At 30.6% G+C, this 7,262-nt stretch overlaps 1 protein-coding gene across 1 annotated transcript in view; it reads right to left on the bottom strand.

The window, feature by feature from the left end:
• Nucleotides 1-5,562, bottom strand: part of LOC115242430 (transient receptor potential-gamma protein) — a 91,329-nt gene extending 85,767 nt beyond the window's left edge. The window contains exon 1 of the mRNA XM_029818702.1: nt 5,381-5,562. The gene's annotated coding sequence lies outside the window, so the exon portion shown is untranslated. The remainder of the gene's footprint in view (nt 1-5,380) is intronic.
• Nucleotides 5,563-7,262: the final 1,700 nt, after the last annotated feature.

Raw genomic sequence — 7,262 nt, forward strand, 5'->3', positions numbered from 1 at the left:
TCTAGTATATATTCCCGATATTTTGCATATGAAACATGCGTTTTATTCTCTTTTCTTTTATCCAAAGCAAGTATAAAAACAAAGTTTTAATTCGGCATACATTTTCGTCTTTATATCTTAATTTTCCTCATTTTTCGTCCATTCGAGAAGAGTTCGCGCTCTGTTACACGAAGCATCGCTTTTTTCACAATTTATTTTCACAAGCGTTTGATAAAATTACAAAATTATATACAGAAATATGCAGAACAACAAAATTGATCATTACTTTTCAGTTATGGCACATTTTCTTTGGCATCAATTAATTACATATATTAGATAAAATTTCCAAAATTTTCGTTTCGAAACTTTTTACGCGTGAATTAAATTTTTATTTTGATAGAACTTCATGTTAAAGGATAATGTTATTTTAATATGAAAAATTTTTTAAGTAATCTTTTTTAAGAGAAGATATCTCAACACCGAATGTGGCCCTTTCATTATTCATATTTACATTTTTTTCTTAGATTATAATATCGTGTATATATGACATATTTTTTCGAATGCCTAAATGTTAGAATTAAAATATGTCTACATGATCTGTTGAATATTTTTACTGAAGAAAATCAAGAAAAATTTCCAAAGTTTCCTTGCTTCGAAGCGCTCTCTTGAGTAAAGCGTCTTATTTCAAATTTTATGAACGATTCAGAAGGACTCACGTTTCCCCAAAACCAGAAGGATAGATCCGCTTATACGAATTATTTAAGTTAAATTTTAGACGAAGCGCGATTTTCTTCTTTAGGACCTATTACAAGTTGTTTGGTGTAGAAACACGTTTTGCAACAAAGTTTATTGACGTTATCGAATACGAAGCCAGGCATCACGATGTGATGAAACGTTTTCTGCGAAAAGGCGAGGCGATAAAGTTGCAAGAGGCTGATGCGTGAATAGCACGTCGCATAGCGACACTTAGGATGCATAAACGCGAGTCGCTTATGGCGCGCATTATTTGTCGGAAGAAAGAGAGAAAAAGAGAGTTAAATCGCATCAGATGATATTGCCATGTCTGGAAGCACGCAACAAAATGCAAAAGTACGTGCGCAAGGAATACAAAATATATATATTGCTATTTTTTATTCTGAAATATATAAATTTAAAGAAGATATACGCGAAAAACTTATATAAAGTCTTATAGGCATAACTTAAGAATAAATGCGATTATGTGTGTGTGACCGCGGTTTAAAAATAATAAAATAAAATTTTCATAAAAAATATTTATCTTCTGAATTTATAGGCATTTTATCCTTCTTAATAATTCTTGTTACAAATTATAAAACGTGGACATGTTTAAAAGAAGCGTCGGATATAATGTGTTTATATGTGTGATTGACATTCAATGTAACATAAATATGCATAAAATATCAATATCATATTAAATTTAAGCATATCTCTCAATCATATGGTACGCTCAGTCGAATAAATGTGTGAAGTTCAAAGGAAGAAAAATTCATAAACGAACACTTCTACCGGAAACGCCCATGCATGGATCCCTTTGGGTTCAGGCAAACATGTCGAAATCGATCAAACGTATCTCCGCGGATTGACGTATGCGTACAAATAAACAAATCGATGTATGCGCGATTTGCTTCGATTATCTTGAGAACACATTTTCGATAAATCACGGCCGTTCCATTACTCGTATTTTTAGTAACTTCCGATTTTACTTCCGTGTGATCATGACCGAAATTTTCGCGTATGTTCTACAGAAACATCTTGAGAAATTTAGGATATATATAGGGTGCGGCATTTATAGTGACCACTATAAATGCCGCACCCTGTATAGAGTTATAAGGAGTGGGATGCAACATAAAAATATGAAACAAAACGTTAGCAGTACAAAAAAAGAAAGATATCTATTTCTTTTGTATTTTAACGAAAGTAAATGGGTACTTTTTTCCTATTGAAATAAATCTAGAATCTCACCTTATGACAGAGAGATTGGAAGTCATATCCTCCAAAAGAAAGGAAGTGTCCTCGTCCGAGAACACATATGGTAAAATCTTTCGGGGACTTTTAAAAACTTCTCTAGTTCATTGAGATTATCCAAAATTAAAATTGCTAAATTTAGTTTAGTTTTATTAATAAATTGAGTAAAATTTATCATTAATTCATAAAAAGATGTTAATTAAATCAATTAAAAATTAAAAGCTTTTGGAAACTTTTCATAAATAGGTTAGAAAACATTGTTCTCTGATTTCGACTAAATCTTATCTTAACAGAGTTTGAACAGATTGAAATTTTGAAGTGTAATGATTTAGATAATTGATCACAAATTAAAAAGTTGCAATGACCAAGTTGGAACAATAGCCTTTTGTCACCTTTACATTAAGAAAAAGTCGACTTCAAGTTCATCAAAGAATCCGTAGTTGGAAAGTGTGATAAATCTTTTGAATACCCTCTCTCTCTCTCTCTCTCTCTCTCTCTTTGCGAATATAATGCTTTAATTATCTTATACTTTTTTTATCAATTTTTCTTTAACTGAAGTTTAAACGAACTCTATCTTCGTTCACAAATTTCTAACACGCATTTAACTCAATTCAAAATATTTTTAAAATTATTTTTTTATTTAAGTATTTCTAAAACTTTAATCAAGAAAATGATCAAAAATTTTAATAACTCCAGATTTTAAATCTGAAGTGAATTTAGTAAAAGAAAGTACGAAAAATCTGAGATACAGATGTACAATTTAAAAAGATAATTAGGGAAATGCTTATTCTGGAAAACAAGTACTCTCGGTATGATTTTACCTTTGCGAATCTCCTATCTCTAGTTGCATCACGATCCTTATTCGTCGTCTCTCGAGAGCGATACATAGGCGTGTAACGAAAGGTGAGATAATTAGACGAAAGTGGCTTGTGAATTTATGACACTCGCGATTCCCAATGCATATTTTCACCACTGGGAAATAATATCGCGTTTCTGAATCGGCCTAGATATATAAACGGAGAATGGCAAGCATTATGATGCAAAATTAACGCGATGTAATTAACGCTCACGGCATTATTGCTCTCTTCATATTGCGCATAGATGGAAAGCACAATTTCAACAATATAATTTTTGGTTAGATATTTTATAAGTTACCACAATCCAGGATTTGCTTATAAGAATTCTGCCAAAGATTAGTCAATTTCTTGAAACATATTAAAATTACTTTCATCTTACAGGATTATACATCTTTAATATTGCAAAATATGAATATAAACAATCAAAAATGTTATGTATATTTGTTTTTCGTAAAATATAAATGTCAACTCGAGATATAGGATAGAGTATAAGTACTAAAAATTTTTTCACATCTGCATAACATTTTTTTCATGTTTCCTCTTTCTCTGTGACATGCTAGATAAACCTTTCATTATCACGATTATTATATATTTTTTTATTTTAATATTCATAATAATAATATAAAATCTTTCCCATTTTATTAAATACCATCCTTTATACTAACAATAGCAATTTTAGTCTAGAAATTCGGAACTCAAACTCTTGTCAATTTTCGTGACAATAAGAGCACCCTTGACTAGTAACTCGAAAGTTAATTTAACTTTCTCCGACATTTCGCAGAAGGTTCTATTACCGTTAGTTCGATCAATCTTACATAAGATACCCTTCAAAGTTTTTCTCTTCGATACATCGAGAGATCAAGAAAACAACGAACCGCGTGAAATCACGGTAAACGGGAAAAAGGGAGAACGGAACAGAAAGAGGTAGAACAGAAATGTATCAGAGCACAATTTCAAAAGTTGGCTGAAGATGAGCTCTAACTAAGTTGAACCCCGCAAAATTGCCCCTGTGACAGAAACTTCGAAAGAACTGCAGTTATGAACGCGCAACCAGGCGATGTTAATCAAGAAGTTGCCACGATAAATACCGTCGTAAACGTCACGGGACTGGCAATCCTTTTTTGTCTCTTAGTTGTATTCCGCGTGTGTTTTCGATAAGATATATTCTTAATTTAAAGCGGACAAGATAGAAGTTTGCAAAGCGTTGCTTCATGAGTCACGAAGACTGTGAGTATCCGTATAAAGTATGAATAAAAACGCGTTTCTTCGCATGTGCCTCGTCGTTTATATTCGCGAATAATTTCGTTATTAATCTTTTTCGCACCGGAACAAAATAAAAAATTAGATTGGCCGTCAAGCTTATCAAATTGTTATTTCGACCGGATAATATGGAATGATTAATAATTCGGATTATGTCATTTGCATCCACAAGCACATTGATACACATCCGCGCGTCTGATGCGTATTTATATTGCCATAAAGATAAAAACAAAAATTATTGTTAAATTTATAAGTATTTTTTTTTATTATAAATTCAATATATATTTTTATATTTATTTATACATACATCTAAAAGCTATTTAAATATGTAAGTATGTGCTGTTGTATACATTATATATTATCATTTGATTGTAATTATAATGTATAATTAAAATTAAATTGTAAAATACTTTATATTTTTATAAGATTATTCATGAATAAACAGATTAAAGCCTCATATAATTATGCTGAATAACTAATATTATGAAATGAACAAATTTTATGAAGCTGATAGCTTATAGATTCAAACAGACTGCAGTTGCGGATGCAAATAAGTTAATATGATTTTGCGGAATATAATACCTAGAGATTACATGATGAATCCGCAAGGGCTAATAAAACATGATGTAATACTAATAGCTGCCGTTTCAACCATTAATATGACACAATATTCTTAATAAATACATTAAACATTCACTAAAAAAAGATCATTAAAAATTCAAAAAATGTCATTAAAAATTAATATCATATTAATTTTTAATTAATATTAAAAATTAACTATCTATGAAAGTTAAAAATCTTATATAATATATTGTATTTATTATGGATATATTGTAACAACGAGTGAATAAAATAAAAAAAATAAACCATAATATTAAATAAAAAAGTCTCTCAATGACCCACTTCCTCTCACTTAAACTAATTTTTCGCTCAGAAAGGAACATCTCTTATTTGCCATCTGTATACATATTTTCTCCGGAAAGCAAAAGCTTTAGAAAAGAAAGGCAAGAAAACTTTAAATAAAACAATTCATTCTCCTCCAATCTTATTAAAAAAGAAACAACAAGACAAATCGATATCTTAAATCTTCATCTATTTCTTATTTTTATTTTCATGTGTTCCAAGAAATATAAAATTAACTTCTCATGTCAGCGTATGTATAAATTTTAAATAATAAGTACTAATTTTATTTCGAAAATTTCCATTTGCATCAAATATCATCTCGACTTTGCACGCGTGTATGCTAATGGCAAGCGCACTAAATGCGCGTGTTACATCGCGACCGCGGCATCAGCACTGACCTTGACTTTCCGACATCTCCGGGCAGCGATGGATCTTGACTGTCTCCTGAGCGCCTCCAGAGGAACGCGTTGCCTGCAGGGTCCGCGGCGGCGGATGCACCTCCACGACACAGCGACACTACCACTTTTTTTTCTTTTTTTTTTTCTTCGCGTTAGTTCCAAATTTAAAAGACGGTAATCGATCAGGGATTCTCACTCTCGCTCGCGTACAATCGATCGATCGCGATCCCGTGAGCGGAGAGAATAATCATTAAGATCCGAAAATCACGAAAAATGCAATGATACGAGGAAAATTGCGATCGACGAGAGTTGCGGTGCATTCGACACGTTGACGCAGAGGGGTACACGCCGATGCACTCTCCCTTTTTATTTCTTTCGTTCTTCTTAGTTCTTTTGCACGCGACACAACGAATTGCTCGCGGCGCGGCTTGGGCGGTGACTGAGCGCGAGGACCGAGGCGTCCCGACGCTCTCTCGGCATCACCCCCACCCCCATTTTCCCACCGATATCATGCGGGTGGATAAATAACTCCTTCTAAACTTCCCTCAATCTCCCGATTCCCGTTGTCACCATCGCGTTCCGATCAACGAGATCCCAGATCCGAAAGTTTTCCTCTCGCTGTTCTCCGGAGACTATACTCTTAATCCCTTTTCAAATCACCTGATACCGCGCTCGGTACTAAAAAACTTGAGTATTCAGCCCTAACAATACCAAAGAGTTTGTACCTTCTACGTGACATGATATTATAATATTAATCTTTTACAGATTAATCAAATAGTTTTCATCTCGGTTGGTGTAACGGAAAATTATATGATATAATAATTTTTATACTTCCAAGAAAAGCGGAAAAATATAAAATAATTTAATTTTTATAATCCATAAAGATTTTATCTTAAAAAAAGTTAAGTTTTGGATTACTCTTTTGATTAAAAAAAAAAAACAATAATTTTTTTCATATCATAAGTAATCAAATCTTTTCAAAGACACATTTTTTCGAATATAAAAATACTGTTATAGTGCATTATAGTATCATTTTATAGTATTTTTGGAAAAGATAGAGAAACTAATGTTGGATGCTAATTATTCAAGTGTATTTTAATAGTCTAAAACTATTAACATATTATTTAACATATTACTATTAAAGCTGCGACCATTGAATTAATATAATAATTAAATTAGTTTGATCATTTTATTTTGATGCAATATTGCAAATCGTATATAAATATATATAATATAATAAAGAGATAAATATATAAAAATATATAAATATCATAACGATTAAGTATAATTTATAGTCATTTACTTTATCCGTTATTGAACTTCTGGTTGTATTAAGTTGTTCATTTTATAATTCATCTGCATTAATTATATCAAAAAATATATATAATATTTGCTCCAAATATATATAATATTACATATAATATTAATTATATCAAAAATATATGACTTATGTATAATATGAGCTTTCGTTATCAATAAATTGAAAGTAATTTAAATCTTTCGTCAATATATATTCATCAATCATTCTTATATTTGATTTTTTATATCAGTAAAGAAATATAATCTTTCACGTAAAAATTTAATTCATTCATATTAAATAAGTCAACTGATCTTTATGTTTATATTACAAGTTTCCATATTCACTGCTGTGAATTCAGTGTCATGTATTATAAAGATCGCTAGTTCTGGATTTTCTTATATCAAGTATGCTCCATAGATAACATATAACATTGATATTATCGACTGTGTTTCATAACTATTGATGTGCTCCAAGGATAACCCAACATATTATCAACAAAAATTTCATAAATATATAATTAAAATTATAAATATATATAATAAATTTTATATATTTATAATCAATATTCTAAATATATATATA

Source organism: Formica exsecta, unplaced genomic scaffold, assembly GCF_003651465.1.
Source record: "Formica exsecta isolate Colony F162 unplaced genomic scaffold, ASM365146v1 scaffold599, whole genome shotgun sequence".
Taxonomy (NCBI): Eukaryota; Metazoa; Arthropoda; class Insecta; order Hymenoptera; family Formicidae; genus Formica; species Formica exsecta.